The sequence below is a fragment of the Cygnus atratus genome, chromosome 1 (genome assembly GCF_013377495.2).
Source record: "Cygnus atratus isolate AKBS03 ecotype Queensland, Australia chromosome 1, CAtr_DNAZoo_HiC_assembly, whole genome shotgun sequence".
Taxonomy (NCBI): Eukaryota; Metazoa; Chordata; class Aves; order Anseriformes; family Anatidae; genus Cygnus; species Cygnus atratus.
This window is the reverse complement of record NC_066362.1, coordinates 119,357,246-119,370,876: the sequence shown is the minus strand read 5'-3', so window position 1 is coordinate 119,370,876 and position 13,631 is coordinate 119,357,246.

The following is a 13,631-nucleotide window of genomic DNA, read 5'->3' as shown; positions in this document are numbered from 1 at the left end:
ACTTCCCTGGGCAAAATGGGGTGGAAAAAAAGTATTTCTCTTGCTCTGCCATCTAGGTTTATCATGCAGGAAGGCATTTTTTTCCAGACTTTGTTGAAGATAAGCTTGTCTGTGCTAATCCTTCAGAGGGTGTCTGCTAGGCTGAAGAGCTTGAGCTGTGTGTAACAAGCTGATATATTAATAAGTGTTTGAAAAGTAATGAAACCAGCCCCAAATCTCTGCATGAGGCAGTGATTGAATATATAAATCTTATTAACCTTTCAGTATTCCCAAGCAAAAACTGTCCTTATCACTCGTATATACTCCCTGAGGACATCTATCAAACTGTAGATGCTGTACGCGATACGTAAAGAGAGCTGTCACCATCTGCAAGGAGAAATGCTCAGCTGTGGAACATGGGTATACGGCATTTGATTGCTGGAAAAAAATGTGACACTTCTGACACTGATAAATTATTAACCAGACTTCCATAAATGTATGCTTAACTTCTCAAAGCTGCATTGGCGAATGAGGAAATTGGCTTCAAAGGCCAGGTGGTGATGGGCTGATGGCAGTAATTTAGAAATGGGCAGGAGCAGCGGCAAGAGCTGTTGCTGCTGGCATCCCCTGACTGTGCCCATCGTCTTGGAGAACGTGTGCCCTCCAGGTGAGGCCGTGGATCCCTTCCGTGTTGGCATACTTCAGCTGCCTGCTCTGTGTCCACCAGACCATCTTGGGGATGACCCGTCCATCTCTGAAACATCTTTTCATGGATTTTTCCTTCTGGAAGTGTTCATCAACTATGCTTTCCATTTCAAACCCAGACCGATGAGGTAGTTTGACCTTCACATAATGATATATTGTAGCATCGTATCAAGTGGCATAAGGTGCGTGTATTGCAAGGCAGAAGGCAAAACATTTACTATGCAAAGAGCCGAAGTAAAGCTTGGCCAAAAGGCAGCAGAAAGCTGCTACGGAAAGGTCAAGTAATGATTAATATCCTGCGAGCACAGCTTTGCACCATCGTTCTGAATAATTTCTCTGTTGCCATTTCTCCTAAAATCTAGCATCCCAGGAATACGGTGCCTGTGCCCACCGTGTGTGTGTGTTTGTTTGTTTTCCCAAAATGTTATAAGAGTAGTTCTAGGACCAGAAAAAACTCTGGAAGCCCACCTCCACGTTCCTGAGCTTTTCATTTGTAGTGCTGCTGGAATTACACAGCTTGCTGGAAAGGAGAGAAGTGTAAGCTATGGTAATATATGGAATGTGAAGATAACTGAATAAGGGTGGGTTTTGTGCTGTGTCAGAGCAGGAGCAGCTTCTTGAGGTGTTCTGTGCCTTCCTGCTGTTTGTACAGCACCCGCTGGTATTAGATTGTGGAATTGGCTTGATGGGTCGTGGCCAGGAAGATATATGAAACGGCTCATGATTTATTTATTTGTGTTCTCCCCTGCAGTCAGCATGAAGTATCAGAGTGCAGTGTACTTTAGGTAGCTTTTACATTTGAAAAATGTGGATGCTAACAACGAGGGGTTGAGGCCTCAGGTCTCAAAAATATTTCTGCAGTGGAAATCTGTGTCTTCCGTCGTGTCCTATAAAGTCATCTGCTTCCTTCTACTTCGGAGCACTTCGCACACAACGATCCACTGACCTGCTTTGAACTTTACTCTTCCAGCCCTGTGTCTGACTGCTGCTTGCTGGCCGGTGTCAAAAACTGTGCTGCTGAATCTCCGCTGTTGCTTTTTGTGCAAACTAGACTGAAGGCAGGCAGTCTGTTCAGCTCTGGCAGCTTCAGCTGCATGGAGAGGTACAACTGAGGCACTGGCTGTGCTGAGAGGGCAAAGAGCTTGAAAACGTCCAACAAATAATGATCTCAAATGCTCCGTTCATTTGATGAGCAGTATTTTTGGAGGACTCTGTCACTTTCATTGGCTTCTTACACAGTGTATAAAAAAGACGCTGATCCTGTAAGCTTCTGTCAGGCAGACTAGGTAGCCTTTTACTGAAGTTGTTTATTGGATTAACTGATAGGTTTTCAAGTCCAGACTTCCCACCCATGCTCACTTCGAGGTGGATGCAGTGGGACAATGCCCTGATGCATTTCATGACCAGCTTTATTTGCTCTCTGCTTAGGAGAGCATTGTATATAGAGAAAAACAAAACATTGTGGCATTGTGTATAGAGGAAAACAAAACAAGGCAACAGTCTAAGCTCTTCCCACTTTATGATTAAGCTGTTGTATCCTCTGGTAGGTTTCTGGACAAGTGTCCTTTTGAACAGCTCTGTCATGTTTTACGCTGCTAATGAGTACATTTGCTCATGTGTTTTGTATGCCTGCATTTGAGGTAGTCATGCTGCATCTCCTTCGCAGTCAGTGGAGAGAGAGGGATGCTACTAGACAGGGGCTCCTCTGACCTTTTTAAAATCTTCTCATGATGAGGTGAGTCATGCCCCAGAAATGCCTGTTTGTTTGTCTCATTTGCCTGGGGAGTGAGCCGGGGATGACTAGGTCAGAGTCAATAGGAGAGATGAATCTCTTCAAGATCTTTTCATGCCTCTACAGAGATAACTTGTGTAACCTATGGTTATGTTCACTATCTTTGCTGTGTGTGAAAACAAATTTATTTCATTTCATTAAAACCTGAATCCAGTTGCTTTACTAAATCAAATATTACCCACTGCACGTGATAATGGCTGAGTGTTACCATACTTTATGGATGTTGCAGAAAGGTGAGTGCTTAGCATCTAACAGGCTGAAATAGTGGAGGGCTGGATTTTTCGTCTCCTGCACACCCACCCACACGTTTCCTCCTTCAGAGCACTCCTATGCAAGGTCCGTGGTTCCCTTCTCCATCACCCCAAAACCAAGAGAGGGATTCCCCAGCTTCTCTGGTGGATTCTCTTCCAAATGCTGGTTCCTGCTTCTCTGGCTCTGTAGCTTGGCTGCAGCCCCTCAGCAGTCTTAGTGCAGCTCTGCCCTACTGCAAAGCTCAGAGATCACCTCGTTTTCCTTTATGGAGAAGGAGAAGTCGTTGACAGAATTTTATCATGTGGACTAGACCTGAGATTGATAGTCCTGAGTTTATCTGCAAAATAAAACGTTTTATCTGATAAAGTCAAAGCACCAGCTTTGGAGTATTCTTAATTCAGCAAACTAGCAAAAACATTTGAGCTTTATAATATGAACAAGCTTCTGTTGAAATCTCTGAAGAATCCTCATAAGATTCTGCAGAATCTGTGATTTTCTGTCGAGGAGCTTTTCTGTTGGAGGAAAAAAATCAGGCAAATCTATTGATATTTCAGTCAGTCTCTTGCTGCATCACAACGAAACAAGCCTTCTTTTCATACCTAATAGGCTTGTTTGTCAGAGTATCTTGTTGTTTTACCATGCATCTTCTACCTCATTACTACAGAAGCTTCAACTGACATGCTGTGGCACAGACCAGCACCCCAGAGATCTCACACATGGTGGTTGCTGCCAGAGCAGCCTCAAGTCCCAGTGAACAGCAGAGAGGGCACTGAAGGAGGAGAGAGGATGGACATGTGTCAAGACTAGACCATGAAGCAGCAGCTGCTGGCCTGTAAGAGGTGTCGGTGCCTTTCAGGTGCCCTGGTGTCAAATGCAATCGTGTCATATCATATGTATTAATTTAACTTCTAAACTCATTGTGTTTGGTGGCTGGAGGGGTATGTTGTAAGAGATGCTGGTGGTTAGAAAGAAGGGTTGGGAGATCTGCTGGCATTGTTTTTGCCATGTAAGAGAACTTCACATCAAGAAGAGATTTCTTGCTCTCAAAGGTCATGCCTTGGAAAAGGATGTTATAAATTTTTTAAAGTAAGCAGTTGATGGACTTTCTTCAACTTGTCTTAGTTAACCAAAACTCACATTTATGGAATTTATATTTATAACTTACCCAATTGCCGAAGAAGGCACATGTAAGGTACATATTAGAACTTGCTTTACAGCTGTGTATAAAGTTGTTCTGTTCTAGACCACAGTTCATTGCTTTATTTTCCATTTCATCACAGAAAGTGTAGGCACAAGGAATAACATAAATGTGAAATTCCGTACTGTTTGAATACTGCTTTCATACAAACTGTGAGTAAGCGATAAGATTGAGATGACTCAAGCCTTAAGTCATATCTTCGTGGGTGATTTAATACTGCACAGATGTTTTTGCTTAACAATAGAAATATATTTCTACTTCCTTCATTCCTTGGTTTGTATCTGTTTTTTTGTTTGCTTAATTTTGCAAGTTGACATACTGGATTTTGTTTCTATTCTTACCCCGGGAGCTATTGTCTTTTCTTGTTTAAACACTCAGCCAGGATAGTGAAATGCATTTACTGAAGGATGAGCAAAGCAAAAGGAAAAGATTGCCACCCTGTTCCCCCTCCTTGTGTTTGACTTGTAAGTATATTAGCTAAAGCAGTGTAGTATGTGGAAGATTACTAGAGACTTGTGTATCCCAAAGCTTCATCTAAAGGGTTAAACTCAATTTTATTGTTTGTAGGATCTCTAGGAAGTGTGGGCTTGTATTCAGAAATGACTGCTGGCCAGTGAACTCTCAACCTGTGGGCCAGATCCGCACTTGCTCCTCTGCGCATGTCTTTCTCCTGGCATAACGTACTCCAAGAAAATAGCACAAAGTTGTTGGGTGGCCAAGCTGTGTGTCCTTCAGGGAGTTTTCACTGGGCAATCAGGCTACTTGTTGCATGCAGTATGTAGCCTGACCGTTTGGGGAGCACGGTGAGCCTCAAGTTCTATGTCAAGGTGAGCCTCAAGTTCTATGTCAAGGAAACAAAAAATGTGACACATTTACTTATATATAAATGCTTTCCCATGTTACCTGAAGACTTTTTATTTATTTTAAGGGCTGAAAAATAAACACATGGACACCTCTTGTTAGGAGCACGGTTTGAATGAATCACCGGCAGTGCTGAGCCTTCCTCATCACTCTCTTCTTGTACAAGTTAGGCATTTTAATTTACTGATTTCTTTCATGATAAGGTAGAATGCTTCATGGGCTTAATAAGCATTAACATTATGGCTTTAGACTTTAAAAACTTAGGGTTTTGATTTTGAGATTTTATTACAACAGTGCTGGAAACTAGATGCAACTTGAAGGCATTGACTGTGGCTGGAGAAAAAAACTGCAGTCTTGTATCTAAATAAGAACTTTGCCAAGACATTATGAGAAAGCTGGAATGGTGCCTGACCTAAAAAAAAAAAAAAAAAAAAAAGCCTGCTTCTGAATCCATTGTTTTTGTTTGAATCTTTATTACTATGAAATCAAACACACTTAGACTATATGAGTTAAGGAGGCTGAGACTTAAAGTCAGATGTTTTGGCCTTTCTCTCAGCTTACATTCATTCTCGTGCACAGATGCCAGATTTGTACGGTGGTATTGTCTTGTCAGACAATGCTGCAGCCACACATGCATGACCCTTTCTTTAATGCAATATCTGACCTGCCAGTTCATAAATCTGACAGCTTTCATATCTAAAGATCTTTGAAGTTTGGTCACTGTCAAAAAAAAAAAAAAAAATCCATTTGCCTACTACTTGCATTATGATACTGAGTAAAGCTCTCAGGCTAATCTGTGTACCGTTAACTGAGATCAAATTTGTTTTTCTTTTCTTGCCACTTGACTTTAGCATCTGCCAGAGAAGGAAGAGTTGCTTTTCCTTACCTTGCATATTGATTCATTTGGTGCAACAAAGATTTCCTGGTGTTTCAATACCTGCTGGTTAGTTAGCATACTTGGGCGTGTGTGCTGTGCAAACAGACTGTTGAGAAGGGTAGCTGGTTTTTCTTGCTCCTGTATATGGCATGCTAGAAGCAGTCTGCTTTTGTTAAAGCAGGAAGAGAGGTGAGTTGGGCATTACCCTCTGAAGGTGGTAAGTTTTACATTTGCTGAAGGTTCTTGATATGAAATGCCTTTTATGTCTTTCTGACGTTCTTTAGACTTGTTGGTAACAGTCCTTCCCATCCTTCTCCCATCAGAGATTTGTATACAGCTGTGGGCCTCAGAAAAGATAAATGGACACCGAGCATGTTTTGATGGCTACCTAGTAATGCCATCTTAGTTTTGTATTTCATTTCAGACCCCCGTGTGAATGACCTCAGGATATGTAGGACTGGAGTGCTTTAAGCAGCACATATGAAATGTTTCTCTTTTCATTTGATTGCCAAAGCTGGGTACATCAGATCAGAGTCCATCACGTTGTGTTACATCGCGCCAGCACTGGGTTTGGAGTTGTGGCCTCTTGGAGCACGTGCAAGAGGCAGCAGTGCCATCATGCCTGCTCCAGCTTTGCCATCGTGCTTTGGGCAGCTGTGACTCAATTCGTGGTCAGCGCCTTTTTGAGAAACAACACATCTCAACTTCTCATCTGGTCAGTTACGGCCCACCACACCGTGCTGGGTTTGGCTGCTGTTGGTAAGAGTTTCTGTGCAGGTACAGAAATCCTGCTTGTGCTTGTCCCAGATACTCCTGTGCTAGTAAATATGTGCAGCACAGACCACCTTTCTCTGCTGGCAAAGGAATCCCCACCAGCCAGCAGTAGGTGATGCTGCCTCAGTGGAGCATCGTGAGGCGATGCCATGGTCCCCCTGCTGCTGCAGCACGCATGGAAAACGCAGCCCCTGTTGCTGAGTCACGAAATGGTTCCTCGTACCAGCTTCTGACTAAGTAAACATAATGGCTTGGTGGCGGGAGTAATTTCCTGCAGCAAGCCTCTTGATAATAGCACCATTGAAGAAAAGAAGATGACTCCTCACCCTTCGTCTCGCTGCCTCCCAGCTCTGCCTCGCTCCCCGGGACAGGATGCTTCCCCTCCTTCCTGCGGAGATGGGAGAGATGGGGAAGGTGTCTGGGAGCTGCCGACCTGCTGCATTCAGGGCACGTGCAGCAGGGACAGTAGCGGTCACTGCACCTGTGGTGACAAGCGGTGTAGCAGGCTGCAGTGGGTTCACTGTATTTCCTCTGGTTTTATCAGCATCCCTCACAGAGACTCAGTTTTAGGGGTGCCGGGTTTCTAGTTGTCACAAGCAGCTGCGCTAACAATTAGCAAGAGGAAATGGCATGTTCTTCCACGCAGCAACACTGGGGTTTCTCCTCTTTTTAAAGAAGCCTTAACCAGTTCTTTCCCTTTGGGAGAGTGAGCGAATGCTCTCCGGATAGACTGGGTACCCGTATACAGTGGATACATAGGATACAGGAGAATAAAGCGCACCTTATTGTTCAGCTGTGTCTAACTTTGCAATCGTTGTGCTAACAAGTATTATTTCTAGTGCATTTTCCCTCAACAACAGCTTCAGAAAGGGAGGATCTATTCTGGAAATACCATTTCCACAGGGATCACAGAAGTGGGAAAAGTACATAAATAGTCCCCATGAGGGTTTCTTTACCTCTTTTCCATGAGGCAAGGGAAAACCCGTACTCAAAAGGCTCACTTATATATGGTCTTGCCATTGTGTCACTTCATTCCTTCCTAATCCTTCACTAGTTCTACTGCAAGTCCAGTGGTGGATCGTTGCCTTACCCTGAATGAAGAAATTAATGCTTTGGCCCAAATTGAATGTAGATTAATATTAACCCCATCCTATTAGGGGGCTTTGCATTTTTCCATGTGCCCTAATTTGTGATTTAGCGTTCACCAAATGCTCTGCTGTGTGAGATCTTCATTCAGTTTAGGATGAAAACAATGACGATTCCCGACTATCCACAGGGCTGCTTAATAAAACATCGAAGGTCTGTTAAAAGGAGGACTTACTTAGACATTGTCAGTTTCTAAAAGTTAGCTGGTTTGTTCTGTTTTCAAGCTTTCAAGCCCTAAGTTGGTTGGTTCATATATTCAGCTTTTGTCAGCTGATTTATTCTGGAGAGAGAACAAAAGGCAGTGCAGGAGAGGAGCCATTTTTTTTGGTTAAATCTTAATGTGAACCACAGGCCTGGTCTCCAATCCTGTGTTGTGTGAAGCAGGGAAGTCTTAAGTGCTAGTTTGTTAGAAACAGTATCTCATTTACTTACTAGCTTCCTGTTTTTATGGAGAAAGTGTCCCTGTTGTTTTCATAATTGCTATTCTTTTCTGTTACACGTATATTTGTTAAACAAAATGCTTACCGCAGAAGGCATGGGAGCTAAAACACAGTCTGCTGCTATAAAGTAGGTGATGTTTTGTGTGTACCTGTGTGTGGCACCTCGTGCAACAGTCCATGGAGCAAGGAAGACAGTGTTTGAAATTCAACACAATTTTTTAAATGATATCCTTGCCATAGTAGCATTAACTAAGAAGTGGGAAAACTTAGCTTATGCAGTTTAACTGCTCCTAGCACTTCAGCAGGCTTGGGGTAGAGAATATTGCTTAAGCAGAGTTAATGGTGTAATGACTTTAGAAGCAATCTGGTCTGAACAAGTATGAGTTTCTCTTAAGATATTTGCTGAAACTTCGGTAGCTAGGTAGAGACTGGTTAGGATCATCCAATTATTTTTTCACCCCAAGTGACGTGGCAATTTCACAGTGGAGAAGAAAATCTGGAAAAGAAAAATTTGAAGATGCTGGTTTCTAAGACTGTCATTGGTAAGTGTTGGCTTGCTAGTGCTGAGTGCAAAATCATTAAACAGTTGGCTGCCATTCTGGCTCTGTATAAGAGAATATCTTTGCTAATTCACAAGATATTGTAACCTACGTAGACTTGGTTGAACATACAAGCAGGTAAAGACATATTTTCTAACAGTTGCAAAATCCCATAATTATGTGATGAAAACATCAATGAGATTTTTGTCATAAATGGGACTGAAGGATCTATTTCCAGATACCAGGATTTTGTTGACTAGGCTGCTGTCGATTGAGTCTGCTCTAGAGTTTCTAAGCCAATCTCATTTGGCATGGCAGGCAGTGGTACTCTTGAGAACAGCTGCAATGGTATGTCGTGGCTGGGGGCAATAGCCGTCATTCTTCCTGTCTCTCCTTCCCTGCCCTCTTGTTGTGTGTTTCTGTGCTCCATGACTACAAACCACTGGCACTTCCAGCCACTTCCCCTCCTGTTCCTTACCATGGCTGGGGTTTGCAGTGACTGTCTGTTGATCTGTGGCTCTGAAGTGTCTCCATTCACATGGACATCAGATCCTACCAGCTTTTTCTGCTAGCAACTGCTTTCTCTGCTGCTGGTGGTACATGTTCTGCAGTTCAAGATTTCCTCATTGGCAAAAGTTGTAAGACAATTAATGAAATGACCTGTCAGCTGATGTACATCTGGCTCAGGATAGAGTAGTTATCTCTTAAATTTTAAGTCCATTAAATCTGTTTGTTTTCATTGCCCTTACTGGTACTTAGTTCTGCTCCAAAGTCTACATCCTTGCTCCAAGTGACAAGTGAACTAATTCTGGATTCTAAGTTTGTGGTGTTTTCACACTGATGGCTAACTAAACTCCAGGACACCACTCTCTCACTCCCCCTCCTCAAAGGAACGGGACGAGAGAAAATATGATGAAAAAGGGGTTCAAGTATGGAGATAAGGACATGGAGATCACAGTCCAATTACCATCAGGGGCAAAACAGACTCAACATAGGGAGATTAATTTATTACCTTTCACTAACAGACTAGAGCAGTGAAAATTAAGAGCAAACTAAAGCCACCTTCCCCCCCCCCATCCACCCTCTCCTACTTCTGCCCCCTGAGCATTGCAGGGGAATGGGGGCTTTGGTCAGCCCCTGACGCTTCGTGTCCGCCGCTCCCTCACGGTCACTCCCTGCCCCTGCTCCACGCGGGGTCCCTCCCACGGGATGCCGTCCTTCCCGAACTGAGCCTGCGGGGGCTGCCCACCGGCAGCAGCTCTTCAAGCACTGCTCCCACACGGCTCCGTACCACGGGGTCCATCCATCCCCCAGGAGCAAACTGCTCCAGCACGGGTCCCCCACGGGTGGGCGGCAGCTCCCCCCAGACCCCCTGCTCCTGCGTGGGCTCCTCTCCACGGGCTGCAGCTCCGGCCCGGGGCCTGCTCCTGCGGGGGCTCTCCATGGGCCGCAGCCTCCTCCAGGCCACATCCACCTGCTCCCCGTGGGCTCCTCCACGGGGAGGCTGCAGCGTGGAGATCTGCTCCGTGTGGGACCCATGGGCTGCAGGGGGACAGCCTGCTCCACCAGGGGCCTCTCCCTGCACAGGCCGCAGGGGAACTGCTGCTGCCTGCCTGGAGCACCTCCTGCTGCACTGGCCTGGGGGGCTGCAGGGCTGCTTCTCACTCCTCACTCCCCCAGCTGCTGTTGCATGTTTTTTCCCTTTCCTAAATCTGCTCTCCCAGAGGCCCACCCAGCATCGCTCCCTGGCTCAGCTCTGGCCAGCGGTGGCCAGCGGTGAGTCCCTTTGGAGCTGGCTCTGGTCTGACATGGGGCAGCTGCTGGGCTCTGCTCACAGAGGCCACTCCTGCAGCCCCCCTGCTACAAAATTCTTGCCATGTAAGCACTGTACAATCCACCCCTCACTTCTGTGAAAAACATATTTAAGAATTATCATTTAAATATACATTCATTGACATTCCTCACAGTCTTCACAAATTTTGCTTATATCAACAACAACACAATCCCCACGCCAAAATGAACGTAGCATCATCAAAACACTGATAAAGGTGAAAGATTTACACACATTCCACTCATGATCCCTTCACCACATTACAACACAAATTCCTCACCATTATGATATTCTCTAACAATGTCCATTTCATGTTTTCCCTGTTACCTCTACCAATTATTGTCCTTATCTCTTCTCACAGAGGCTGCCCCTGCAGCCCATCCGCTACCAAAGCCTTGCTGCGTAAGCCCAATACACAGTTGTGGCATGTCACCTTAGTAATTTTGGACCTCATGTTTTGGAAAAACCTGCCTCCCCCTGTTGAGGGCAAAATCACCCAGGATATCCAAGGATAGGCATTATGCGTAGCCAAAGGGAATTTTGGAGGCTTCCAGATATTCTGCTAAGAGTTCCAGCTTCTTTAGAGTTAAACAAAAAAGCTCAGAGAATATGTCCAGATGTCAAGGTAAGATGCAGTTAGAAGGGTCTTCTGGAGTGTTTTTTCTCAACCCTGAATTCCCAATACCACAATATGTCTTACAAGATACGCTGTTCTTATCAGCCTGCTTGTCATACCACTGCATAGTTTTCCTGAAAAAAAAAAACAAAAACAGTTACCTGCAGGGTATCATCATGATAGAAATGGTGCTATCAGGAGCAATTTTTAACACTTTTGTTGCACTCAGTTTCTAATTGCATTGCTCATTCCTTACCCTTAACCTTTTGGTTTTCCATTTTCCAATAGAACTTGTTTTTCTCCATCAAAAAAAAATTTCTCGGAATTATGCTATATGCCACCTACTCTACTGCTGCAAGGCAAACTTGCAAACAAAAGTTCAGAGCACCCTGACCCATCAAACAACTTAGCTTGTTCTCTCACTGCTGAGCTTGGGTCTCTGTTCTGTGCCAGAGCCCGATGCTCCCTAGACCACTGTGATGTTGAGACCTGACTGGGTTGAAAGTACAGCTTTCACCAGGCCTTTTTCCTAGGCAGTTCAAGAAAGAATTTACCCTTATAGATAAGTGTAAGTTACATATTGGATTTCTTCCTTTGCTTATAAATAACTTGGCCTTAGGGATGGTATTGCAAGAAACACTATTTTCAAGAATCTAAGAATTAGCATAGTGGTCCCGTGCTTTTTTTTTTTTCTTCTTTTTTCTCTCTTAAATGCAGAGAAACAAAGTGAAAATTTTCCATGTGTTGTTCATTCCTTGACATTTATATGTTTAATATTACAATCTAGCCAGAGTTAGCACTCTGTCGTTTATGTTTGTTTCCCATTTTTCAATGACAGTTAGTACATAATTGGCAGTCCTGAGTTGTATTTCTGACTTGCATTGACTGTGTGCTGTTTGTTGTGTGACTTTTCTGTCCCGTTTTTTTCCCTGATAGAAGTGACAGCAATATGGATCTGTATTGCTGAAATAATCCGGAGATTTATATTAATGTTGTACTGGGGAAAAAATAAAAGAAAAACTAGATGAAGATACATATATTGCCACTTGTGTATAATTTATCATCATCTTCATTCATTTGAAAAAATTTAAGATTAATTGAAATAGAGGTTAGGAAATATCAGAAGAAATTCCCATGCAAGAATACTCTAAGGAAGAATCTCATTTAAACTTAAATTGTGACTTCTGTATCCTTTGCTAATAAGTAGTCGGCTAACTTGAAGAATAAAGTTAATCAAAACCAAGATTCTGAGGTATATTAATGAAAAACAACACAAGAATTTCATTTGATGCCATTGGCAACAGCATTTGCTTCTTTAGCAGTTGTTATGAATGAAAACTGAAGGATATTTTGTCAAATACCCGTAGTCCTTTTAGAATGTGAGCACTGTTTCTCCAATTCTCTGTGCTATTTATCTTTGTCAAAAGCTTTCCAAACTGTTGAAAGCTAACGAAGCAAGGGCTGCTATTAAAAAAAATATGTACTGGAAAATGAGGAAGAAAGCTAACAGGTTTTGTAACAGCATTGAGCATTGTGGTTGGGCACTCTCCTGTAAATGTCAAAATTCTTAAAAGCTCTTTTAGTTCTTTCAGCATTCGTAATAGAAAATAAATCTGCATTATCCATAGCACACGTGCACCTATATATGCACACAGATGTATTTGCACTTATGATAATGTAGGTGCACTTCTTTGAGTGTAAATGTGGTTTATGTTCATATATTACATGTAATGTGTGTGTACTTTTCAAAGTACAGTGAGTATCTATTCGCGTAACTTCTTTTTATTAAAGTATCTTGGAGGTCATGCATTGTTTCAGTATGAAACTTGATGTTTACTTACAAGACTGTGAGGGCTGGATGTTCCAACCAGTTGACCAGAAGTTTCAGGTACATTTTCAAGCAGCTTCCTGGTGACTTTTTCCAAAGAGGGTCAAGTTCAATGCTCCACTGCAGGCTAGGGTGCCTCTTCCGTTTCTGCTTGGAAGTTGATTTCTGCTTAGAAATGACAAAACATACAGAGTGAAGTTTATCTTACTTCAGGGTGGCGACACGTTAGCAAGTCGTTCTTGGGTTTTGTTGTATTTAGTGGGCTCTTCTAGGACTTGTAATCTGAAACTAAATGTCTACAGTAGGTGGATAAATCACTCCTTAAGAGTGTAAATAAATCACTCCTTCCTGTTTCTGTGAATTGACTGTGAATTGAGCGTGATGGGTGACTTGCTGAGACGCAGATAAATACATGTTATTGGGTGAGTCTTACCTTCAGTGCTGCCTTTTGAAGTCTCTCCACTTCTTAATTGTTACTTTTCTCTTAAAGTGATTTCAGAAAAATGAATAGACTCCCCCCCCCCATCCCCACCCCGATGCTTATTACTATTAGGATGGAAGTATTACAAGGTGAATACAGTCATTTAAGTGTATTGCAGTAGGGAAGTAATTGCAAATTGTATTGCACTAGACAGAGCCCTCGTGGGAGTATGATAATCATCCATTAGAGTAAGTAAACAACAACATAGAAAATATGAGATATATGTATTCCCTGAGATAACCTGACAGTGCAAGTAGGCATTCATTCTTTGGTGGTTTTTAAACTGGTATTTGATTAAGCCTTAAATCAGAC